At 42.5% G+C, this 27172-nt stretch overlaps 1 pseudogene; it reads right to left on the reverse strand.

Annotated features, from left to right (window-relative positions):
• Nucleotides 1–201: 201 nt before the first annotated feature.
• Nucleotides 202–10882, reverse strand: LOC102501979 (oligosaccharyltransferase complex subunit OSTC pseudogene; annotated as a pseudogene).
• Nucleotides 10883–27172: the final 16290 nt, after the last annotated feature.

Below are 27172 nucleotides of genomic sequence, written 5' to 3' on the forward strand. Positions count from 1 at the left end.
AAAAATAGTGTGATAAACTTGTTTCTTTGATCCCAAGAAATTCTAGTCCAAACTTTAGCCCATTTCCTTTGTCTTCACTAGATAATTCTTTTACTACTGTTCACCATTCTTTCCCACATTTCATAAAGGATTGGTACAGCCTTTACAATTTCATCAGTAGGAGCAGATCCAGTATACACTGATTTCTTCTCAGAAGGCACTCTAACCCATCAGGTAGCCTAGCAGTTTCATTCTCGTAAATACTCTAGCCATGGAAAACTTCAATAGGATGCAGACAAATCCAAAGAACAGAAGAAGAAACCTATTGATTTTGGGAATATTTGCTGCATTGGCTTGGTCCAGAATGATGAAACCTAAACCTCCCATTGTGAACAACAAGCTGAAGGCAAGTCCTTCCACAATTTGTTGTCCCATTTACTCTGTAGGTGAAGAAACCTATCAGCCTCTGATGCTTGAGTTTATCAGTCAGAGAGGAGACATTTGGAGGTTCAATGATAATATCATAGGTTATTCCTCCAGTGATGAGGAAGTAGGACACCACCACCAGGGCGTACACCATCATGGACAATGGCATGTGCACCTGAAGCAGTTTCTTCAGCTTCAGGTTGGGACATTTAAGCACCAAGAATGGGACTTGGTACAGTTCTCCATGTTGATGGTAGCAGGGGCGGCTCTTGGTTGCCAGCTCTATAAATCACCAGAAATAGGCCCACCCTCAAGTTTTTACAAATTTCAACTCTTTAAATTGTTCCTTTTCTTTCCCCACCACATCTAGTGCTCATACAGGGTCAAAGTGCCTTCTTATACTTTTCAATGTCCTTGCTTTCAGGTCTAATATTTCCTTTCCTTATATTATTTTCCATATACTGCTTTTGGGGACCCATCAACATGAGGTCTCCTCTAAGCACTGCTCTGATAAAATAAATCCTAATCCCAGTCCCTTCTCTAAGTAGGATCACTCCTATTAGGAAATTCACCTATCAGAAGACATCTTACCCAGGACTGCACTGGATCCATTGTGTTCTGGCATTTTCGTGTGTGTCTGCCCTGTGCACACCACTGTAATTTCAACCCCAAGACTCTCCTAGCATGGCCCCTATGGGCCTAGGCCCTCACGTGCTTTCTTACACACAATCCATGTCCCACTTTGAAATTTCCCTAAGATGTCTAACGCATTTTGTGATGATCTTTGTGATCCTTCCTTTAATATGTCTAACCAAATTTTATATAGTTACCAACTACTCCAGTCATTAAGGGGAAACTCCTGGTGATCATCTTTGTGAAACTTTTCACAATTTTTTCCCTCTCTGGTACAGAGAGTTGGGCAAATCTCTTGAGTTCATGATACACCATTATTCATCACTGGTAGGTACCTGCCCTCTATTTTACATTTTTTCCCCATTCATTCACCTATTCATTCATCCTTCTCCCCGCCCCATAGGAATTCATTATAATGTGTTTAATATATGTTCTTGTTTATATACACACAGTCCTTCTTTTTTTTTTTCTTTTAGGGCATGTGCGCTCACCAGACAGAGAGAGACAGAGAGACAGAAAGCGAGAAATCACCCCCCAGGGGGGATGGTCACACCGTAATCCCTTCTCCTCCATTCTCCTCTTGGGATCTTGGGCACGCACGCACATGCACCTGGCATGAGTTTTAAGCCACCAGGTCCGAGATGCGAACCACGGTCGACTATGTGGGAGTCCAGCGACATAGCCATTACGCTAACTGCTGGTCCCCACAGTCCTTCTTTTTATTCTTTTTTTTTTTTTTTGAGAGGTTTTTTTTTTTTTTTTTTTTTTTTTTGCTATAGGTTGCATGCGCTTGCCAGAGAGACAGAAAGTGAAAAATCACCTCCCAGGGAGGATGGCCACACTACAATCTCTTCTTCTCCATTCTCTTCTCAGAATTTTGGGCACACTTGCACATGTGCCTAGAGAGAGTTTTAAGCCACCGAGTCCTGGGCTCAAACTATGGTTGACTACGTGGGAGTTTAGTAACATAATCATTACACCATCTGCTGGTCTCAGTATACACATTCCTAAAGATGTGTAGTGCTCTTTTGTGGATAGATGTGACCTTAACCTACATAAATGATACTATGCCATAGATATTATTTAGATTACATATATTTTAAAGATTATTATGTGGCTCTAAGTACATCTAGTTTACTGTGGCTGACAATACTGCACAATATGCAATCACACATTTTAGTTCTATTTTTCTTTCTTGGAGAGGTTTTTGCTATAGGACACATGTGCTCACCAGAAAAACAGAAAGACAGAAAGACAGAAAGCGAGAAAACACCTCCTGGGGGGGTGGCCATGCCACAATCCCTTCTCCATTCTCCTCTCAGGATCTTAGGCACTCACACACACGTGCCCCAGCGTGAGTTTAAGCCATCAGGTCCGGGACTCGAACCATGGTCAACTACATGGGAGTCCAGCAACATAGCCATTACGCCAACTGCTTGTCCCTTAGTTCTGTTTTTCTAGTGAGGAACACCTAGGTTGCCTCTGCACATAATCCTTTGAAGAAGATGTGTGTTTATTTCCCATTAAGGACATAAGATTGCTGGCTCATTGGGTACATGCAGATTTAAATTCATAGAATAGAGTCACATGGCTTCCACTATAGCTCTATATGTTTATAATCCTACCAACAGTGGTTCCCTTTTCCCTACCTCCTTGCCAATACTTGACAGCTATTACCCGATTTGTCTAACTTTCGCCAGTCTAATTGGCACAAGGCGATATGTTTTCATTTGTAGTGTTCAGAATGCTTCTAAGGTTGAACATTCTTTCACACCCTTGCCAGCACTCCGGATTTCCCTTCTGTGATTTCTTACTTTAGTCCTTCTTTGCTTTTCCAAGGGATTTCTGGCCTTCTTCTGTTGATTTACAGGAGTTCCTTGTACATTCCAGACATTAATCCCATGGAGCGTAAGACACTGCAAATCTTCTACTTGCAGGGGACCTCCTTTCCTATTTCTGGGCTCACTTTTAGCAAATCAATATAATTCAGTTGCTGAGATCCAGCCTCTCATCCTTTGCTAAATCTCGAGCCGTAGTCACCCTTCCTAATCAAAGAACAATTAAAATATCCCCCTTTTTACTAACCCATGTGTTAAAAGTAGTAAGTATAGGCTTATCTGTAGAGGCTGGCCTCCAAAATATTCATCTTGATTGCTACAAAATTCGAAAGAGTGGTGATTTGCGGGAGGGGAAAGGGAGTTTTGGTTGGGACAGGGAAAATGGAAAGTCTTCTGGGAAGGCTAACAAAGATTTAGTTCTCAACCTGAGTGATTCTACTTTATAGTACTGAACTAAGTTACACATTTAATTTGTATTGTAGTGTTTGTTTGTTTGTTTGTTTTGTTTTTAATTTGCTAGAGGGTACTTGGAATGGACAGAAAGACAAAGGGAGTAGGAAGTGAGAAAACACTCACATGTGAGGGATGGTCACACCACAATCCCTTCTCCTCCATCTCTCTCACCTTTGGGGATTTTAGACACATGTGCCCAAAGTGTTTTTCAAGTTGCCAGGTCTGGGACTTGAACCACACAGTCAGCTATGTGGGATCCAGCTGCCTTAATCACCATACCACTGGCTTGCCCGTCTATTTTTTTTTAACAGTAAAAATATTTTTTTTCTTTCATTTATTTATTTTTACATTTTTCCACAAACATTTACTTTACATAGCTCATACTCCATAATTCTTGACAGTTGACAAACAACTTTCAAAATTTCAAAATACTGAATTTTAAAGATAATGTTTAAAATATGTCTTATAATTTTGTATAATTTTATGACTCTATAACAACAGAAACAGTAAAAATATTTTAAAATGTCCTTCAGTTTTCTTTAATTCTCACAACTGTTCTGATTATCAGACCAAAACTCATTTTTCAAATGAATCCAGTTTTTCTCTCAATCCAAGCAAATCTAATTCTTAGACACAGACAGATCTAGAAGTGGACTTTTTCAGTTATTACAAATCTGCTTTTCCTCTTAATCGTTAATTGATAAAATCGACCACCCTCCTGTGGTTGAATCCATAAGGGTCTGTGCAGTCCACCTGCCAAGGCTAATATGGGCATGTGAGTAGAGAAGGGCAGGATTTCAGAAACTCTTAATCTGTCTCATGAACCCACAGAATTAGTTTTGTTGCAGTTCCTGATAGGCTTTTGGTAATGTACAGAACAGAAAAAGGACAGAATCTGGGAGGCTACCACTAACAACCTAAGGTCCCCAAACTTTTCACACAAGTGTTCTTTGGCCATATGAATCTAAGCTATTTTCTTCTGCAGTTCAGTGTTTCCATTTGCAATATTGGATGAGAATCAAGGTGAAGGAGGAAAGGCAAGTTGTAGTGACATAAACCACTTTATTCATGATGACTAAAGCTTCTGTCTTCTGTTTGAAGCAAACCTTTGCCAGATCTAAAAGGCTCTGTTTTCCCAATAACCTGATGCTGGCTTCAGTCAAAACACTAGCCGTGGCAGCTGCACTAAGCTGTGGGCTCCCATGCATTATTTTTATCTCAAATACTCACTGGGCCCCACTTGGTTGCTAGACTGCTAAGGGAACGGTTTAGGGGAGTGAATCCTACCATCTACCCAATAGGGATAAATAGCACAGGACAATGAAGAGGCATTTTATTAAATGATTTATTAAGACTCCTGTATGCCTTTGGGAAAAGGTGTTCTAGTTACTGCTGGATCTGAGAACTCAGCTTTGGCCAAGAGGTCTCAACAAGAATCTGAGAGTTCATGACCCAACCAGCTGTATGGAAGAGGACGACTGATCTGCTCAGAGATCAAGCCCTTCATGGTCTCCATATGAAGTCAGAAAGCAGAAGTGAAAAACTTAAGTCCCACCCAGCAGTGGAACTTTTCTCTCCCTAGGCTCAGCCATCTTGCTCTCGGATTTGGACTCATCAACCTACCTCAACTCTACTATCTGAACAATTTCTTAAACCCCTAGTATGGCATAAACAACTTTGAGGTAAACAGAGCTTATCTTCTTTGAGTCCCTTCTGATTCCAAGGTCCTCACACTGCTTATCAGGCCATTTAACTGAGCCTCTCCTTTCCCAGTCAGAATCTGGACACCACCCGTCTGCACTCGCCTTTCACCACCAGCCCAGCAGAGGCCGCCAGAGTGATGCAGATGAAGCCAAAGAGAGCAGAAGCAGAGAAAGGTTCCCACAGGACCAGGCTGGTGTAGCATCCTATCCTGAGAGGCGCTCAGTCTCTTTGAGTCTCCTGCCTAGAGACGCCTTACTTTTCTTAGAGTGAAGACAGGACTAGGCTGCTTCCATTTTATTATTTTAAAAAACAGGTTTACTACTTCCATTTTTCTTTTTTTCTTTTTTCTTTTTTTTTGAGAGATTTTCACTATAGGGCGCGTGCGCTTGCCAGACAGACAGAGACATAGAGACAGAAAGTGAGAAATCACCCCCCAGGGGGGATGGTCACGCCGCAATCCCTTCTCCTCCATTCTCCTCTCGGGATCTTGGGCACGTACGCACACGTGCCCAGCGTGAATTTTAAGCCACCAGGTCCGGGACGCAAACCGCGGTCCGACTACGTGGGAGTACAGCGACATAGCCATTACACTAACTGCTGGTTCCCACTACTTCCATTTTTAAAGCTCCTGATAGACATTTGATAATGCCCAAACAAGTTTATTAAAATCACAATCTATTTCAAGTATTTACAATTAGCAAGTTAATGCTGCGACACCCACACATGCTATACTTACACAATCACAAATACACATATGTAGGTATATATAAATATAGAATGCAACATGATGGGCAATTCACAAGCTGTATGAAAATAATACAAATTTACTGCACACTATAGTGCTGGTGATGGAACTGAGTTTAGGATGTATATATCTTCTGCTGATCCCATTGAGTGAGGCTGACTGTGGCTCTGTGACATCGTATCATTCAACACATTTTAAGGTCTATATCTGAGGCCCTACATAAACATGACGCCCTAGTCAAATGATCCTCCTGGCCCACTGCCCATTCTCCTCCTCAACCCCCATGGTCTGGACCATTGTGAGAGATTACATAAAGTGTAGAGTGGAAAAGAAGGAGGAGGGGGTCAAAAGTTACTAGACTTTTTTTCTGACTCTTAACTTGTTCATGCCATGGAGAAATGCTATCAGCTGGCTTGAGGAATATAGCTGGACAGCAAGAAGGAAAATTATCTTTTCCCTATCCACTCTATATAGTCTTCCATCACAAAAGACTTCCACTCTGGTCCTTTATCCCCTCTCTTTAAGCCCCAGAGCCTTTTCCTGTGTTTGTGTTATTTTTGTCAGAGCAGGAAGTTCTCCTGGAAATCCTCCAGAAATCCTACATCCTTCTCCTTACCCAGGGGACACTAGCCTTAGGCGTGCATGCCAGGTCACCTCAGTTCTGGGCTGAAACATGGAGGCCAGAACAACAGGAAGCCTGGCCCTTTACCCTCAGGGTAAGCATCAGCCCTTGGCCTGCATCCCTCTTGTAGCAACACTAACAGTAACAATTTCTTGCAGTAGAAACAACAATGAAGGAGGAAAGGCTAATCACTTTTAAAGGAAAATTTTCAAAAGCTAACAGAGGACGACTACCCATATTTCCTCAGTGTTGCTCTTCTTTGTGTTCCTTTTTTTTTTTTTTTCTTAAGGCTAAGCCATGACCCCCCTGACCAAATCTGCTATTTCTACTCAGCGTGTAGATCAGAATTATCTCATCTAGCCATCAGGGCTAAAGTGTGAGCACTGTGTGTGCTCTTCCAGGAAGGCTGTGGAATAGATAAATAGCCAAATTGCCTTCTGGAGGCCTTATAACACTAGTCTTGCTAGATGCTTCTGGAAAAGAGGGTGCTGAGGTCAAATAAATTTGAGGAACATCACATACAGGTTCATCATTCTGTATCCATTGTTGAAGTCCAAAATGTCCTGCAAACTAAAAGGTTTGTGTTTTTTTTTTTTTTTTAATAACTCGAGGTAAAACTTGACCTAAAATGATGTGGCTTTTCAGATATTTTATTTAACCTACTTAGTATGAATATCCATATGCTCTGCTGCAGAAGTATGTGTTGTATTTTACCCCCCCCCCAACTATGCTGGCTGCTATGGAATAAATAGCATATTTATCCTGTTACCTTATTAAAATTTGAGAAGTTCCAAATCCCAAATACATCTGATCTCAATAGTTTTGAGATCTGGATTATGAGCTGTATAAATTGCTTTCATGGACATTTAACCTGTCTATAACTTACTTAAGGATCTGAAAAGTCGTGTTGTAGATAAGAAACTAATCTCATATATCTCAGATATCATTCCCCAAACTTATTTGGCTATAAAACTCTTTGTTCTACTTGCTACCTATTAACATACCACAGAATTCCTATGTGGACACTTGGGAAACACAGGACATTTCTAAGAATATAATTTCTTATAATATATAACAGTGAGTTTTTGGATGTTGGAGGAGGGTAGATCTTCCTAAGAGTTCTTAGATCTCAGGCCCTAGGAATAGTTCATCTAAGGGCTAAGACAGGGCAAGAAGAGAAGCAATAGAGATGACTGAGGCAGAACTTAGATGGCTTGTGTGGGCTTGGGACAGGACCATGACCTGCTGGGAAACCCAGTTTCACATATGTTGAGAGATGAATGAGAGCCAGACAAAAACAAGAAGGAAATAGTTAAAAGGTGAACTGAAGATCAGAAACCAAGAGCTCTGCAGGGTTTAACACATTCAGGGGTTCAAGTGCCCAACAACAAAGAATCCCTGAAACTATTCACCTCAACCTATGCTTTGTATAGAGACCTGCACCTGGGACCAAGCAGTACTACAGTGGTAGCACAACTGGACACATGTGGGAAAGGTCCTGGGCTCAGACCTACCCAAGTACTCCTGGCATGAACATATACCCAAGATCCAAGCCAGCTGACACTGGGAGTGGATCATGACATGAAAACCATGTTAGGGGTACCTCTTTATTGCACCCTCTCTCATGAAAGAAATGAATAAATTAAAGGGAAAGATGAGGGGGGAAACACCTTAGAGTCTGAGTTTTTTAATAAAAAGGGCCTATACCCATTCTGGAGTTTGTATTATTGAATTGAATTTATAGGTAGAAAGATAAGTAAGGGAGTCAGCTGGTGGTGTGGTGGTTAAGGTGGCTGGATCCCACATGGCCAACGAAGTGTTTCAAGTCCTGGACTCAGCAGGTTGAAAACTTTGCTGGGAGTGTGTACTTGTGTGCCCAAAATTCTGAGAGAAGGGAGAGATGGAGGAGAAGAAACCGTGGGATGACCATTCCCTGTGTTGAGGGTACTGTTTTTCACTTTCCTTCTCTGTCTCTGTCTCTCTCCAGTGAGCACACACATCCTCTGGCAAATTTAAAAAAATAACTAAAAGGAAGGAAGGAAGGAAGGAAGGAAGGAAGGAAGGAAGGAAGGAAGGAAGGAAGGAGGAAGAGGAAGAAAGGAGCGAGGGAGGGAAGGAAGGAAGGAGGAAGGAAGGAAGGAAGGAAGGAAGGAAGGAAGGAAGAGAAAGAAATGAAAGAAAGAGAAAAAGAAAGAAAGAAAAGGAAAGAAAGAGAAAGAAAGAAAAAGACAAAGAAAAACTAGAACTTGTGACTGCTGTGTTAAATATGTGACTAGGCAGCTGGAACCCACTTAATGTCCTCTCTTGACCCAGGCAAAAGTATTATATTAAGATATGATTAGAAGGGCTGGCAGGTGGCGAGGAGGTTGAAGTGCTGGACTACCTGATGGTCGACTCGCGGCTGAAGTCCTGGACCTTGTGGCTTGCGTTCTCACTTTCTCTCTTTTCTCTCTCTCTCTTCTCTTTATCTCTCTCTCTCTCATAAAATTGAAAAATGATAATAATAAATAACATACAATAATTCTTTTTTTTTTAAATGATATGATTAGGGATTGGGGCCAGCAGGTGGCCTAGCGGTTAAGGAACTGGATTCCCACAGTCAGCTGCTGTTTGAGTCTGAGACTTGATGGCTTGAAACTCATGCTGGGCACATTTGCGTGCACGCCCCAAATCCTGAGAGGAGAGTGGAGGAGAAGGGACTATGGCGTGGCCATCCCCTTGGGGGGTTGATTTCTCGCTTTCTGTCTTTCTGTCTCTCTGGCAAGCACACACACCTTATAGCAAAATCTCTCTCTCAAAAAAAGATATGATTAGGGAATTTGTGAGAACAGCAGATTCAGGCAATGAGGATTTTGACTATATTTCTCAGGTCTCTGGTCTTCTAGCTGCTGGGTGCTACAATTCTTTGAAATTATACATTGACCAAAAATGTTGGACTTGGGTACAATGTCTCAGGAGGATCAGAGCTGAGTGTTCTGGCCTGTCAGACTATGCTTGTGAGGAGGTGGCCAGCTTGTATCCTTAAGGGCCCTGAGAAATCCTTCAGAGTCAGTGCTGCATAGGTCTAGAGGTCTAGGAAAATTCATTAATAGTCTTCTCTTAAGTTCAAAAGAGACTATTAGTTAGATGTTGGTTACCTACTAGGTGCTTGGGAGCAGCCGGAACACAGTGGGAAAGGATGTGCCGAGTCCATCCCCAGGCTTTGCTATAGCTGATCCCTGCTTCTTGCTACTGAGTATGGCTCTGTGACAATTGCATGACTCTACACATTTAAGGTCTGTACGTAAGGCCCTACATAAATGTGAGGCCCTAGTCAAATGGCCCTCCTGGTCCACTGTCCACAAGTATGTACAATATGTACAAGACCTTTTTATATGTCCCTTCAAAAGCTCTCACACTCATCCCTTGGCTACCCCTCTGTGCCTGCCCTCTACAACTTATCCTCTGTATCATGACATTTCAACCTTGCATTACCAATATTTTGAGCCAGATCGTTTTTTGCTGTGTGTAGTCGTCCTGTGTATTGTAGGATGTTAGTTACCCACTAGATGCTAGTATCATTCCCTCCTAGTTGTGACAACCAAAAATGAGGGACAAAATCACCACCCTGTTAAGAACCAATGCTCCAGCTGAATGGGAAGGACACAAAGGAGACCAAGCGCCTGTCTGGGTGAGACCCCAGCTCTCTGCTGGGCTACCTTATGACTAGACATCTATACTATTTCCTATGTGACCCCGTCATATTTCCTGCTGGATTCAACCTTTGAGACTCAGTTTCCTCATTCATACAACAGAGAAAAATGATTGTAAATCTCAAAGGTTGAGGTCAGCCTGTGGCGTGGTGGTATGGCACTGGACTCCCATATGGTCGACCACAGTTCAAATCCTAGACCTGACGGCTTGCTTTCTCACTTTCTCTTTCTTTCTCTTTCTCCTATCATGTTAAAAAAAATCAATAAAATAAAATAAAATAATTCTTTGAAAAATCTCAAGGGCTTGTTGGGAGGAATAAATGAGTTAACTCATGTCGAAATTTCCAGCATTTGGTACAACAGAGTATTGCAGAGCATGTGGATTATTAACAACTCCTATCCCCCAGGGCTCCACACCTGCCTTCAAGGTGACTGCTCTTAAACTAGCTTATAAAATGCTTCATGATCTGACTTTCCCTCTCTAGCTGTATTTCTCTACACCTCTGCTCTAAACTTGACATTCTAGTCCTGTAGTCTGCTTGCAATTCTAGGGAAGCAGCCAAATGTTTTATGGCCCCTGAATTCTTCGCATATATGTGTTGTTCCCCAGGCTTTCTCCAGGCCTCAAACTCTCTGACAGTCCCCTGACTAACTCCTATGTACCTCCAGGTCTCAGCTTGGACATCGCTAGGTCCAGCAAAGCTTTCCCAGGTCTGGGCAAAGAAGTCTTTCTTGTAGTTCCATAGTGACTGTACTTCCCATCATCATGCTTCTGACACCACACGGTCATTGACTGTTGTCTTTCTAAATTGCTTTCCTGACTAGAATCTCTGTGAGGCAAGAGACTCTGTCTTGGGTGATGCCAAGTCTCTTGAACCTAGTGGAGTGCTTGATACCCAGTATGAACTCCAAAATGTTTGTCAGGTCAACGACTCACTTTTTATTTTTTGTAAGAATTATTTAATTTTATCATCATCATCTTCATCATTATTATTATTTTAATTTGTACATGCACTCACCAGAGAGAGACAGAGAGGGAGTGGAGGAGTAAGAAAGCAAGCTGCCAGATCCGGGACTCAAATCATGGTCAGCCATATGGAAGTCCAGCACTCTAGCTACCATGCCACCTGCAGGCCACAATGATTCACTTTTTGAACTACTTTAGCACCAGTAGAGGAAAGAACTCTCTTTGTATCTTCCTTCTCAGATAATCACACATTATTAGTTTCACTTGAATAGGTAGTACTTGCAAATGAAAATTTAAAAGTTATCGAAGGGTACATAGAGAAAAGTAGGGCTTCCTTTCCTGCCCTCCAGCCATTCAGTTTCCCTTCCTGTGTTACAGGTTTGCACGCAACTTTCCAGAGATAACCCAACTGTACATTGTAAATGGAGCCTTGTAGTCTAGCTACTGGGCTTTCCCAACTGCTCCTCCACGGTCCGGACTCACCACTCTGGGCACTCGGCAAAATCCTTCCCTATTGCCCCAATCCCACGTTCCTTAGCTGTCCAAATGAACTCATTGGAACAGTAAAGAAACTTTTGACCATTATCAAAGGGCCATAGGGTAGAAAGTAGCAGAGCACAGGGGCCACAGCAAGGCAGAAGCCTGATTGATAGATCCCAGCATGCCCACTGTCTGTCTCAGACTGTCTACACACATACAAGTGCATACGCAGACTTCCTCACTCCTTCACAGAGTAAAGGCAGAAACTGTGGGAACCAGAGGTTTTAGAAGACACCCCACGGAGCACTGTCACCTGCAAAGCCCCACCCTCTGCCTTGGTTGAGAAATCAAGGGGGAGGGCTAGGCCCAGCTTCAGTCTTCCTCCTCCCTTCCTAATAAGAGGAAGCAAATTTCAGTGCTTAGTCATTTCTCATCCGGTTGGGCTTTACCTGGGGGTCTGAGTCACCACACAGGTGCAGGGAGGGGGAGGTGCTGCCTGATATGACACATCTACCTCTCCAGGAAGACGGTTAGCCACTGCGGGGAAGGTATTAGGGTGTCCAGGGACCACTCCAAGTCTGATGCTGAGTGCTAAGAACCCCTCCTTTTCGGTGAGGAGTTTTAGAGGCAAGGTTTCAAGGTAGAGAATCAAGAGTATAAGGCTCCTTTGCTAGTCTAACATCTCTTCCTTTCTCTTCCCCCTCTTGTCCTCCATTCACAGGGAACCAGTCATCCTGGTCTGCATCTCCTAGTACCTCAGTGGGAAAAAAAACACAATACTCCTGGGGGCACTTAGGTAAAGGCCCCCACACAGTAGCAACAATGTGGTTTTCTTTTCCTTTCTCTAGGCTGAAAAGAAAATCCAGGGTCTGAGGAACACCAGTAAGAGTGCCGATCCTAGGCCATCCTGTAGCATAGCAGTTAAGTACTGGACATAGAAAGCCAGATCCCACGTAGCTGACCGTGGTTTGAATCTTGGGCTTGATGGCTTGAAAAACACACCAAGCATGTGTGTGTGCATGCCCTAAATTCTGATAGGATAGAGAAATGAAAAACAAAGAGTTGTAGCATGACCATGCCCCATTGAGGAGTGCTTTCTCGCAAGTACATGTACCCACTGGGCAATTGAAATAAAAAAAGTACTGATCCCAAGACAGCTTCAGTGGCTGATGAAACCTTTTAGCCATGCAAAGGCTTCCTGGAGCTGGCCAGAGGCAACCCCTCCCAGGGTTGTACTCTGGACTGTGGATCTGCACCTCTGCTTGATTTTCATGGTCCCTCCAGCCACTGCTTCCACTCCCTTTAAGCTGCACTAACTGTTGTGGACTGAATAATATCCTCCCAAAGATGTCTATGCCCCAATCCTTGGAATCTATAAATATGTTACCTTATATGGCCAAGGAGAGTTTACAGATGTGATTAAGTTATGAGTTTTGACATGGGAAGATTATCCTGGGTTTTCCAGGTGGACCCAGTGTGATCACGAGGGTCCTTATAAGAGGAAACAAAAAGATCAGAGCGTGCAAAGGGAGTGTCATGACAGAAGCAAAGGTCAAAGTGATATGGACCATGAATCAAGGAATACAGGCAGCCTCTAGATGTTGGCAAAAGCAAGGAAACAGATTCTGCCTAAAGTCTCCAGTTCTGCTAACTTATTGTGGATTTTTAACACCAGAACTGTAATTTATATTGTTTTAAACCACTGAGTTTGTGGTCATTTGTTTCAGTAGCAATAGGAAATTAATATAGATTTTGGTACGAGGAGTAGAATGCTAATGTAATATATACCTAAAAAAACAAATTATGTGCTGATCCCGTAGCCTATTGGTTTATGAAACTGAATTCCACACAGTCAACCACAGTTTGAATCCTAGCTCTGGCAACTTGAAAAATACAATGCACGTGTACATTTGTACCCAAAATACCCGCAGGATGGAGAACTGAAAGAGAGGGGATTGCAGTATGCCCACACCCCATTGATGGACTACTTTTTCTGTCTCCCTGTCTTTGTCTCTGGAGAGCACAGGCATCCTCTGGCAATGAAAACAAAAACAAACCCAGGCCAGCAGATGGCATGGAGGTTGGGGTGGCTGGATCTCACATGGGCAACTATGCAATTTGAATCTCAGACCCAGTGATTTGAAAACACTCTGGATGTGAGCAAGCGTGTCTCCTGAGAGGAGAATGGATAAGGCATTGTGGTGTGGCCATTCCCCTGGGGGATGATTTCTCACTTTTCCTTTCTCTGCCCCTCTCTGGTAAGTGCATGAGCCCTATAGCAAATATAAATGAATATATACATACATACATAAATTCCAAGTGGATTTGGAATTGGGCACTATGTAGCAGATTAAAGAATTATAAGGGGCTTGATAGAAAAAAGCCTTGATTACTTTGAACTATGGATTTTTAAAACTCTGTATGTGTTGGGGCTTGCAGGTGGCATGGTAGTTAAGGTGCTGGACATCCCCATGGCTGACCAGGGTTTGAGTCTAGGACCTAGCAGCTTGCTTTCTCACTTTCCCTCTCTCTCTGATAAGTGCATGTGCCCTGTAGAAAATTTAATAAAATAATAATAATGAATAAAATTAAATAAATAATTGTTTAAAAAACCCTCTGCAGGTGAGCAATCAGAAGAAGTACAGTAGAGAAAACCTATATCATCTTTGACAGTACCCAATTGTCATAAACAGAATGTTAGTAGAAATATGGACATTAAAGGTGTGCTGGTGAAGACTTAAAAGGAAGTGAGGAACATTTTATTGGAAACCGTAGGAAGGGGGTTACCTGTTTTACATAGTTGCAGAAAGCTTAGCTGAATTGTGTTTTGCAGTTATATGGAGAGTAGAAGTTGCAAGCAATGAACTTGAATATTTAGCTGAGGAGATTTGTAAGCAAAGTGTTGAATATGCAGCCTAGTTTATTCTTGCTGTTTACGGTAAAATTTGAGAGAAAAGAAATAAATTAAGAGATGAATTGTAAGCAAAAAGAAACTAAGACTTGGAAATTTTCAGCCTATCCAAATTGGAAAAAATGCTAAAATTAAGAGATTCACTGTCCAGAAAGAATTCTTTGAAAAGAAAGCCAAGGATATGCTAGACAATTTTTACTGGTGCTTTTCAAGCATCATAAGATCAGAATATTTAAGCATATAGAGGGCTCTTTCAAGAGATTAGACTGTGACTAATAGATCCCAACCACCATTTCAGGGGTGAGATTATACAGGAAAGACCTGGGGAAATACCTCTTGTAAAAATGAATGTCTGTGGTAAGTGGGAAACCCGTAAAGTTCTTGAGAATTTGGAGCCAGCAGGTGGCATGGTGGTTAAAGGCACTGGACTCCCACATGGGTGACCTTTGTTTGAGTCCAGATCTGTGGCTTGCTTTCTCATTTCCCTTCTCTCTCTTTCTCTGTCTCTCTGATCAAACTGGAAAATAGTAATAATAAATAAAGTTAAATAAAATAATTATTTTTTAAAAAAATGTTCTTGAGAATTTAAGACTCAGGCCAGCGGGCAGTGTGGTAGTAAGGTGGAAGTGCTAGGTGAGGTGGGAGCACTGGGTGATCAGACCCAACACTCAGGTAGGTTCTTAACCTACACTCATGAAGAATTAGAAATGTGGACACAGGAAAGTGGAGCTTATTAGGGAAGGAGAGAAAGTTTCCAATGTAGTATAAGGGGGCCTAAATGGGTTGCCAATGAGGGACTAGAGGTGAGTTTTTATCTAACAGTCTGAGCAATGGGCTGGCTTTCTGATAAGGAATTGGGCTTTAGAAAATGGTTACAGGGACCAGCAGATGACATAATGGTTACATCGCTGGATTCCCACATAGTCGACCATGGTTCAAGTCCTGGACCCTGTGGCTTAAAGCTCACACCAGGCATGTGTGTAGCATGCCCAAGATCCTGAGAGGAGAATGGAGAAGAAGGGTCATCAACCTGGGGTATGATTTCTTGCTTTCTGTCTCTCTGTCTCTCTCTCTATCTCTCCTGTAAGTGCACATGCCCTCTAGCAAAAATCTCTCTCTTAAAAAGAAAGAAAAAAAATGGTTACGTGGTAGTCTGAGTGATGTATTACCCTTTTCTTTGTGGGGTCAGCAGACCATAGCATCCTATACTTCTGGTTAAAATATAGTTACTGAATAGAAACTGTTGCCCTTAGCTATAGCTGCTTTGAGTCTCAATGCAGCCAGCTTTTGGTTGTGAAAACATAGCCACTGTGACTCCATCTTGGGTCTTTATCCAGTCTGTGTGCTCAATATCCCCATCTTGCATTATTAGTAAGGAATCATAAATTTTCTAGAAACATGTAAAAGGGGTGTATATCATGCATTAATAAGGCCATAGAGGAAAACCACAGAGACTACAATAAAAAGAAAAACATATGAGCCCATACTCTATCTACCTGTAAATAGGTCTAACTCCTATCTCAGTAGTTAAGGCACTGGACTCCATATGACCAACCATGGTTTGAGTCCTGGACCTGGTGGCTTATTTTCTCACTTTCTCTTTCTCTCTGGCTCTCTCTGGTGAGTCCACGTGCCCTATAGCAAATTAAAAACAAGTAATAATAATAATAATTGGGACCAGCAGATGGCATATTGGTTATGTTGCTGGACTCCCAAGTAATCAACATTAGTTCGAGTTCCAGACCAGGCAGCTTGAAACATACACTAGGCGCATGTGCGTGCATGCCCAAGATCCCAAGAGGAGAATGGAGGAGAAGAGATTGTGGCGTGGCCATCCCACCAGGGGGTGATTTCTCACTTTCGGTCTCTCTTCCTCTGCCTTTGCCTCTGCAGCAAGCACACGCACCTAAATATCAAAAATCTCTAATAATAATACTAATAATAATTAATAAGATTAAATAAATAATTCTTTAAGAATTTAATGCCCACAGAAACATTACCAGCTTGGACTGAAAGAAATGAAAATTAAAACAGACTCCCAAAATTCTATAGGCAAGAAAAAGGTGGATAAAATTATTCTGCTGCACACATGAGTTACCCTTCAAGAAAAAGGAAGAATGACTCTAAGGATAAAGGGGCAAGCCCCTAGGACAGGACCTTGATCTACAGAAAATTATTCCCAAGCCTTGAAACCTGAAGGAGTTTCCCCAATTGGATTTTGAAATTGCTTCAGATTAGTTATTTTCCATTTTCTTGAGTGGGAATGTCTGTAACTGTTATCTTATGCCTATCCTTAGGAGCAGATAAAATGTTTCTTATTTATTTATTTATTTAGTGTGTGTACTTACCAGAAAGAGAGCGAGTAAGGGGGACAGGGAGTGAGAAAGCACCCCCCACAGGGGATGATCATGCTGCAATCCCTTCTCTTTTTCTCCTTTCGGGATTTTGGGTATGCACATACATGCACCCAGCATGTCTCTCAAGCTGCTGGGTCCAAGACTTGAACCATGCAGTTGGCCATGTGGAATCCAGCTGTCTTAACCACCACACCACAAGCAGGCCCATTAAATTATTTCTTGAGTTTCACAGGTTTGCAAATGGAAAAGAACTGTGTCCAGGTTGGATTATACCCAGGACCTCACCCATACCTTATTTAAATTACTCAGATGATGGGATTTGGAGGCTCTTGAACTGATGAGATTTAGAAGTGATGTTGGATTCTGCGTTAATGTAATCAGTTAATATTTGGGAGCATGCTGGGGTGAGGTGAGTATATTTTGCATATGAGATAAATGTAATTTTTTTTTTCTTGGAGAGATTTTTGCTATAGGGCGCGCGTGCTCGCCAGACAGACAGAGAGAGACAGAGAGATAGAAAGTGAGAAATCACCCCCCAGGGGGGATGGCCATGCCGCAATCCCTTCTCCTCCATTCTCCTCTCGGGATCTTGGGCACGCACACACACGCGCCCGGCGTGAGTTTTAAGCCACCGGGTCCGGGACGCGAACCGCGGTTGACTACGTGGGAGTTCAGCGACATAGCCATTACGCTGACTGCTAGTCCTGATAAATGTTCATTTTAAGGGACCGGGCAGACTGTGGTAGACTATCCCAAAAATAGCCACATCCTAATCCCTGGAATCTATGAATATGTTAGTTTATATAGACAAAAGGACTTTTAGTGCATGATTAAGTTAAGGATCTTGAACTGAGCAGATTATCTTGATGAAATCAATGTAATTACAGTATATAAAGGATCTTTATAAGAGGGAAACAGGAGGATCAGACTGAGAGACGTGATGACAGAAGCAAAGGTCAGAGTGGTGTGGGGTCATGAGCCAAGGAAAGCATAAAGCCTCTTGAATGTAGAAAGGGCAAGGACAGGAATTCTCTCCCCTAGAGCCTCCAAAAGGAATCCAACCCTGCTGACCCATTTTGGATTTCCGATCTTGAGAATTATAAAATAATACATTCATATTTTTTTAAAGTTTATTTCATGAGGGAGAAAGAGAAACTGGCACTGCCAATAGGGTCTTCATGCCAAAGTCACCCTTATCCCAGCTGGCCTAGATCGTGGGTGCAGGCACATATGTATATGCCTAGCATGCTCAGGAAGGTCCTGGAATATGAACCCAGGACTTTCCCATGTAGGTCCAGTTGCATTACTTTTGTGCAACTATCTGGCTTCTACATTTGTGTTATTTTAAGTCATTAAATTATGGTAATTTTTTAAAACAGCATTAGAAAACTAGCACACTGGGAGCAGCAGTTGGCATAATGGCTATGTTGTTGGACTCTCATGTAGTCAACTGTGGTTCGAGTCCCTGACCCGGTGGCTTAAACTCATGCCGGATGCTTGTGCATGCATGCCCAAGATCCTGAGAGGAGAATGGAGGAGAAAGGATTGCAGCGTGGCAAATCCCTCGGGAGGGATGGGGGTGATTTCTCGCTTTCTGTCCCTCTGTCTCTGTCTTTCTGGCAAGTGCACATGCCCTATAGCAAAACAAGCAAACAAACAAACAAACAACTCTCAAACAAAAAAAAGAAAGAAAAGAAAGAAAAAAAAAAAAGAAAATTAGCACACTAACCTCTTCCTATACTAAGTTCCACACCATCCAAGCCAACCTATTCAATCTCCTACCTGCAGCCTCTTCCACCTATCTCCCTTAGATTTCTAACATGAAAATCTCTAACCTTTCCCCTCATTAGGCTTCTACTAATTGTTTTCTTGGAACACCTCACATGTTTCTTGACCCTTCCTAGATCTGCATATCCTTTTAACCTGATAGTTTGAAACACTAACTACACATTAAAATCACTTGGAATGGGGGAGTGGTTAAAAATATTAAGGCCACAGCCCACCAATTCTGGAGGTAGAGCTTAGGTTATCAGGTAATTTTTAAAGCTCTAGGTAATTCTAATGTTCACTGAGAACACCTACCGAGCTCTTGCTCAGTGGTCATCAAATTTTAACATGCATAAAAATCACCTGAAAAACTCTGAGTGCATGTGTCGAGGCCCAAGGCCCAAAGAGTCTGATTCAGTGCATCTGACATGGCTCAATATCCTGCTTTTCTAACAAGTTCCCCAGAGATTCAGCTAATTAATAATATGAATTCCTCAAATCAATGATTCTCAATCTTTGATGAATATCAAAGTCATCTAGGGAGCTGTTTTGCAAGATTCTTTCCTCCTCCAAAGGGTAGGTCAAATAGAGATGTAGGGAGTTGGAAAAAGACAAAAGGCACTGATGTTATGTTGTTCATTGGCTGAGTTTAGTGGGAGCTCATTTAGCTCTTAGTAGGCTCACAAAGCCCATAGCAGCACTCATGAGTGCTTTTCTTTCTTGGCGCTTGTGATGTGCATGGAAAACACTCACAGAGTGCTTACTCCCTCTCAGAGCTCACAGCTCACAGAGCTGAGCTGAGCCAAGCTTGAGCCAAGCCTAGGCCATCAGGGCTCACCAGCTTGAACCAAGGCTGAGCTGAGTAGGGGTAGCTAGCAGGGTGGTGCAGTACAGGGCAATGGTAGCTGAACAGGTGCCCCCTTTCTCTAAAAAGGACTGCAGACGGTAGTGGCTCATTGCCAAAGCCAAACTGTCACATATGTGCATTACATTCAATGGAGTAGACAGCAAAGTTAATTACATAACAAGTGTACAAGTGCAGTACGACTAATAACATAAGTTGTTTACCCTGTGACCTTCAAACATGGTAAGATAAGAGGTAAGGGAGCCAGACTAAACCATCCTAATTCTATTTGCAATATCGGTGCTTATTAAAAATACAGGTGCCCAGCCCTAGTCTAGTTTCGTTTAATCAAGTTGTGTGTAACAAGCTCCCCAGGTGGTTGGGGTGATAATCAATGCCTAAAACAATGGTTCTTAAACCTGAGTATACAACAGAATCCCTGTAGGGCTTATTAAAACACCTCTAGGGAACCGGCAGTTAGCGTAATGGCTATGTCGCTGAACTCCCACGTAGTCTACCGTGGTTCACATCCCGGACCCGGTGGCTTAAAACTCACGCTGGGTGTGTGTGCGTGCATGCCCAAGATCCCGAGAGGAGAATGGAGGAGAATGGAGGAGAAGGGATTGTGGCGTGAGCATCCCCCCTGGGGGGTGATTTCTCACTTTCTGTCTCTATGTCTCTCTCTGTCTGGCGAGCGCACGCACCCTATAGCAAAAACCTCTCAAAAAAAAAAAAAAAGAAACAACAACCAAAAAAAACACCTCTAGAGTGTCCAATTTAGTAGTTCTGGGACAGGGCCTAGTCGTTTACACTTTTATTTACTATTACTATTATTTTAGATTTTTGCCATAGGATATGTGCATTCATTGGAGAGAGACAGAGAGAGAGAAAGTGAGAAATCATCTGCCAGAGGTGTTGGTCACACACAACCCCTTCTTTTCCAGCCTCCTCAGGATTTTTAGAACACATGCACATACTCCCAGTGTGATTTTTAAGTCACTCGATCTGGGACCTGAAGCGTGGTTGGCCATATGGGAGTCCAGTACCCTAACCACCATACCATTTGCATTTTTTTTTTTTGAGAGGTTTTTGCTATAGGGCATGTGCGCTTGCCAGAAAGAGAGAGACAGAAAGCAAGAAATCATCCCCCAGGGGGCATAGCCACACCACCACAATCCATTCTTGTCCATTCTCCTCTGGGGATCTTGGGCACACACACACACACACACACACACACACACACACACACAGTGTGAGTTTAAGCCACTGGGTCTAAACTTTAATTGCAGTCGACCACATGGGAGTCCAACAACATAACCATTACACTATCTGCTGGTCCCACTTTTCTTTTTTTAAGGGTTTTTTGGGGTTTTTTTTGTTTGATTTTTTTTTTTTTTTTTTTTTTGCTATAGGGAACGTGTGCTTGTCAGAGAGACAGAAAGTGAGAAATCACCCACCAGGGAGATGGCTATGCAATCCCTTCTCTGTTCCCCTCTCGGGATCTTGCGCATGCACGCACATGCGCCCTGCATGAGTTTTAAACTGCTGGGTCCGGGACTTGAACCATGGTTGACTACATGAGAGTCCATTGACATAACCATTACACCATTTTCTGGTCCTATTTGCATTTTTAAAAAGAATTATTCATCTACTTTTAATTCCATTTGTTGTTCTCATTCTATAATTTGACCAGAGAGAGACAAAGGGAAAGCGAGAAAGCAAGCCGCCAGGTCTGGGACTCAAACTGTAGTCGGCCATGTGAGAATCCATTGCCTTTAACCACCACACCACCTGCCGGCTCCCCACTATTTGCACTTTTAACAAGTGCCAGTTGATGCAGAAGTTGCTGATTTGGGAACAATACTTGAAGAACTACTGCTTTAGATTGATGGTCTAAGTAATGTATTTCCTACCCTGAGTGCCCATCCCATCATTTCTCTTCATTCTCTCAGCTATGAAAGAGTTCAAGTCAAGGAGAAAGAAAGGGCTGTGGGAAGTACCTAAGAAGGTCTTGACTTGAAGGAACTACGGGGAGAGATTTTTTTCAAAAAAGAATTTCTGGTAAACTCACCCCTGGGGCATCTAAGCATAATTCTTATAGCTCTGCAAGGCCAGGGATTATGGCCAAATATCAGTAGGGAATAAAAGTGATCTGATGGGAACAGCCAAGTCGCTTGGTGGTTAAGGCCTCTGGATTCTACATACCCAACTGCACAGTTCATGCCCTGGACCCAGTGGCTTGAGAAACGCACCAGGTACATGTGCATGTGTGGCCAAAATCCTGAAAGGAAAATAGAGGAAAAGGGATTGTTGTGTGCTCATCTCCCCTGAGGAGTTATCTGTCTCTCTCTTTCTCCCTCCCTCTCTCTCTCTCTCTCTGCAGTGAGCACACACACCCTATAGCAAAACAAAAAAGAAGGTGGGGAGCCGTATACATCTGGCCCCAATGGGACTCAAGAGCTTAGCACCTCCTTGACAAAAGATATTTCAACTGGTGTTGAGTGAAGTATGTTTAGGGATGCTGAGGAATACCTGTACGTACCTTTGAGATATGTACAGAAATGGTGAGGAAAAAGAGAAAAGAGAAAAACTTGCTATTAAGATAATTAAGGGAAAATTCAAGCTACAGTTACAAAGTCCTGCTCTCCAGGACTAAGCACAGCTTTACACATGCTCTGGAGAAAGCGCTAAAGAGACTGTAGAGTGAGGCTGGGAAGGGCCAGGTAAAAGAGGAAAGTCATTCCCTTTTCTGTATGTGAAGAGGGAGTAAGAGTTTAAGGGCAACTGGCAGACAACAGAAAAGAGGAATAAAGACATTGGACTGGAAACCCCGGCCACAGTCCTTGCAAAATCCACCCCATTCCCACGTGACGTATGATAGAACCTGGCTATGTGCTAAGTGTACATGATCTCTTCAAATACAAGAAGTCACATTTCAGTTTAGGAAGTCAGAAGGCAGGCAACCAGATCCAGCATCAGCTGATCTCCTTATACATACCACAGATGCATCCACAATTCACTAACAGTGCATCACACGACCTAGAGGTTTTGGAGAAGTCCTGGAGTTAGAACCACAGTCACAGGACTGAAGAGACCTCGAATATTTGGGGAACAAGAATGACTGCACTTATGCTTGAGTGTCATCACTGTTCAGTGAGTAAGGTGATGCGGAAGTTCTCCAACTGTGTGAACAAAGTCAGTTGGTCATTAGCTGGGCTAGCTGCCTGAAGTACTGACCCTCAAAATTCCACCAGTGATAACTCTAGCTTGGTCAACTACCTACTAGATATGGCTTTAGGGAAATAACTTGGGGTGGAACCTCAATTTCTCATCTGTAGCTTATATAGTCTGAAGACAGGAAGCTAAAACAGATAATACTCCTCCTCTCATCCTCAGCCAGAAAATAATTCTATTCCGTCCCCACAAAACCTCCTAAATCTGCATCCTCCCATCATACCCCACTACCATGGTTCTGGTTCACATACTCTAGCTCTTATCTGGCTAACTGTAGTAGTCTTCAGACTAGTTTTCCCTGCTCGCTGTATCACCTAGGCATAAGAATCTTCTTTTGATGAGTTTTTCACAATGCTGCCACATTGTTTCAAACTCTATTTTTTTTTGAAGAAGAAGAAGTTTTCGCTATAGGGCACGTGCACTCACCAGGAAGACAGAGACATAGAGACAGAAAGTCCAGAGACATAGAGACAGAAAGTGAGAACTAACCACTGCCCCTAGGGGGGATGGCCACACCACACTCCCTTCTTCTCTATTCTCCTCTCGAGATCTTGGGCATGCATGCACACGCACCCAGCATGAGTTTAAGCCACTGGGTCCGGGACTCGAACTGCAGTTGACTACATGGGAGTCCAACGACATAGCCATTACGCTAACTGCTGATCCCCCCAAACTCTTCAGCGATCCACCATCACAACAAAGTCCAATATCCTTCATGTGGCAGGCAGGTCCTCTAGGCTCTTATGTTCTAGATCTTGCCAGTTTCTTTAACCAAATCTCTTCTCATGCCAGCCTTTACTCCAGCCACTTGAACTACCTGCAGTTTCTTGAGTATCACATGTTTCCTCCTTCCTTTTTACCTTTGCACATGCTATTTCCTCTGCTCAGAGCGCCGTTTTTCCCTCCCTTATTTGCCCTTCAATATTCCACCCAAGGTCATCTCTTCCATTTTGCTCTCTAAGACCTCCAAGTCTGTCTTTTACATCTCCCTTATGATAATGTTCTCACTGTACTCTCTTCATTTACTTGTCTCTTCCCTCTCTTAACTTTTAGCTCATTGAGGTTGAGACTAGGACTTTCACCTTTATACCCAGTACACAGCACAGTGCCAGGCCCAAGATTAGCTCTCCATAAGTGTTTGTTAGATAAATGAATGAGTGAAGGATAAATCAATGAAACAATGAATCTTTTGTGTCTTCTTCCAGCCATCAAATCTTACCAACTTGGGCTAAAAGGATCCTAATTTTAGTAGTCTTTTTAAAAATGTAAACCTTGGGGCCAGCAGGTGGCATGTAGGTTAAGGCCACTGTTTCCCACATAATTGACTGTGCCTTTCAAATCCTGGACTTGGCAGCTTGAAAATCACACTGGGCCTATTCATGTGTGTGCCCAAAATCAAGAAAGGAGGATGGAGGAGAAAGGATTGCAGCATGGCCTTCCCCCTTGAGGGGCAATTTCTCACTTTCCCTGTCTCTCTCCAACAGGATAGCACATGCACTGTATAGCAAAAGCCTAAGGGGGTGGGGGGGAGCTAAAGCAGGGAGACCATCAGTGATAAATGTAATCTACATTTCCTTTGAAATGCAAGTAACACTGTTACATACATACATCTCATTTTCAAAGACCTTTCACATACTTAATCTATCCTGAAAATTAGATTGGATGAGTGTTATTATTAACTACATTGTACAAATAAGACTTGAAGAGATTCGTAATACTAAAAGAAAAAGGCTAATGATTAAATAGTCAATAAGAAAAGACAAGATAAAAAATTATGTATAGAATGAGAACACAACTATGCAAAAAAGAAGCAAATAAAGGAAAAGATGGAAGGAAATAGATCAGAATGCATTTGAATGACTATGATAATCACTACTTATTAAATGTTTGCCATATCCAGACATCATGCTAAGTGCTGGGGACTCAATAATGACCCAAAAAACACTGTCCTTGACCTCATGGCATTTATAATTTGGTGGAGAAAAAATTAAATATTAATCAAATAAAGATGCATAAAAAGTAAAATTCCAACAGTGTTAAGTGCATCAGAGGTGGCACATGGTGTAGTGAGGCTATTGACAAAATAGCAGAATCTTATATAGATATGGGCAGCCTAGGAAAGATGTCCTTGAAGAAATTATCTTGAGCGATGAGGAAGAACTCAGTTAGTCCAAAACAGGAAGAAAGTCCCAGATAAAGGAACATCATTTTCAAGGGTTCTGTGTTGGGAGAAGGCTTGATGAGCAAGAGAATGGCTGCGGAGGGCTCAATTGGGGGAATTCAGTACCAGGTAGAACAAAGAGGAAGTAGGGGAACAGATCCTGCCCAGGTTTGCAGATCGCCGGCTGGTAAGGAGCAATGGGGGTCATTCAGCTTCTTGGCATTTCAAAAGACTGCTAAGGTGAGCAGATGAATTGATTGAGGGTATGGCACGGAGTGAAGGAGAAATAAAGTCAATAAAGCCAAGAAGATATTGTAGTGGTTCAGGCAAGGACTGATGGTGGCTGGGACTAAACCAGTAGTGGTGGTGGAGATAGAGAGCAACAGATGATTTCAAGGGATAGTAGACAGATCACCAGGATTTGGTGATGGAGGTGAGGGAGCATCAGAATGACTCCTCGGTTCCTGACTTGTGTAATTAAATGGATGTGATGCTGTCATCTGAAACACAGAATAATAAGAGGTTCAGGTTGGGGCGTGAAGGCAGGGCCAGCTTGGGCAGGCTGACTTTAAGGTGCCGCGTGTGTGACAACCAAAGGAGGTGTCAAGTAGATAATGAAAAATAAGAATCCTAAGCTCAGAGGAGAGGTCTGATTGGAGATTAGCATTTGTTAGTCATCTGTTTATTAGCGGTAATTTAAGCCTTTTCCTTGGGAAAAGTTTAGGGTGAAAAGAGATGATTTAGCAGCAGGCTTGGGAACTCTACATTCAAGGTCACATAGAGAAGGTAGAAATTGCAAAGGAAGCCCAAGAACCCAGAGATATTAACAATGGCTATGAATACAATGAAAGCATTTTCCTTTTATATTTATGCTTTTTCCCCCTTTTTTAGAGAGATTTTTGCTATAGAGTGCATGCACTTGCTGGAGGGATAGAGAGACAGAAAGTGAGAATTCACCTCCCCAGGGGAATGGCCATGCCACAATCCCTTCTCCTCCATTCTTCTCTCAGGATTTTGAGCACACAGGCACACGCATCTGGCGTGAGTTTTAAGCCGCCAGGTCTGGGACTTGAACCACAGTCAACTACAGGGGAATACAATGATGTAGCCATTATGCCATCTGCTGGTCCCATTTTTATATTTATGCTTTTACAATTGGGTGGAAATTTTTAGTTAAGAAGGAAAATAACCACATTTTCATGACTTTTTTTACCTTAATTAACTTTCTTTTTAAAAAATTAGTTATTTTATTTTGTCTTTTTTTCTTTTTTAATTTCACCAGAGAGCTGGAGTGAGGGGTGGTCAGAAAGCAAGCTGCCAGGTCTGGGATTCAAACCACTGTAGTCCATGTGGGAGTCCAGCACATTAACCAGCACACCACCTGCCGGCCCCAATCTTATTTAACTTTCTAGATTTTGAAAAAGAGTACCTGAAGAAAATAGTCAAAATATTTAACTAACAGGACCAGCAGTTAGCATAATGGCTATGTTGCTGGACTCCCATGTAGTTGACCATGGTTCGAGCCCCAGACCTGGTGGCTTAAACTCATGCTGGGCACATGAGCATGCGTGCTCAAGATCCCGAGAGGAGAATGGAGGAGAAGGGATTGGCATGGCCATCCCCCCTGGGGGGATGATTTCTCACTTTCTGTCTCTGTCTTTCTCTGTCTTTCTAGGGAGCACACGCGCCCTATAGCAAAAACCTCTCCAAAATAAAATTTTTTTTAACTAGCAAGACTATGTAATACCAACACTGAGATTGGCAGCTAGTGTAGGGAGGGATCTCAGAGCCCTCTGCTCTGCTAGTAATTAACTTCGTGGTTGATGGGTCATGAAGACGGAAAAAAACCTGAGTTGCCACTTGGAAGGGGATCTTGGGACAGCAGGTATTTAGTGGTTGAAAAGAATTGGTGCTTGCTGCTGAGTATCAGCCCTGCCTCGGGGTCCTTACCAACTGGGCCCCACAACTCCTTTCCCCCACCACAGTAGTCTTCATCATTTCATGAGAACATCTTGCCTTTTCATGTTAGTTATCTTTTCTATGCCTAGAATGCTTTTCTCCTTCTCATCTTTCTGTGCACCTTTAAAGGCCCAAGTAAAATATTACCTCTTCTGTAAAGTCTTCCTTGATTTCCCAAAGCAGAATTAATTGCTTCCTCATTATTATTCTGTGTGTTTTATACATGTTTTTATTATAGCACTTACCAGAATGAATTATGCTCAGTTGTTTCCTTTGCAAAGTTGTGAGTTCCTTGAGGAGTAGGACTGCCTCATCTGTTCTTACGGCCCCAGTGTCTAAAATAAAGCCTGATGTGTAGGTACTTTAAAAATTTTTAAAAGGTGGTTGAATGACTCTCAAC

This window comes from Tupaia chinensis, unplaced genomic scaffold, assembly GCF_000334495.1.
Source record: "Tupaia chinensis unplaced genomic scaffold, TupChi_1.0 Scaffold148012_1, whole genome shotgun sequence".
In the NCBI taxonomy this organism is placed as follows: Eukaryota; Metazoa; Chordata; class Mammalia; order Scandentia; family Tupaiidae; genus Tupaia; species Tupaia belangeri.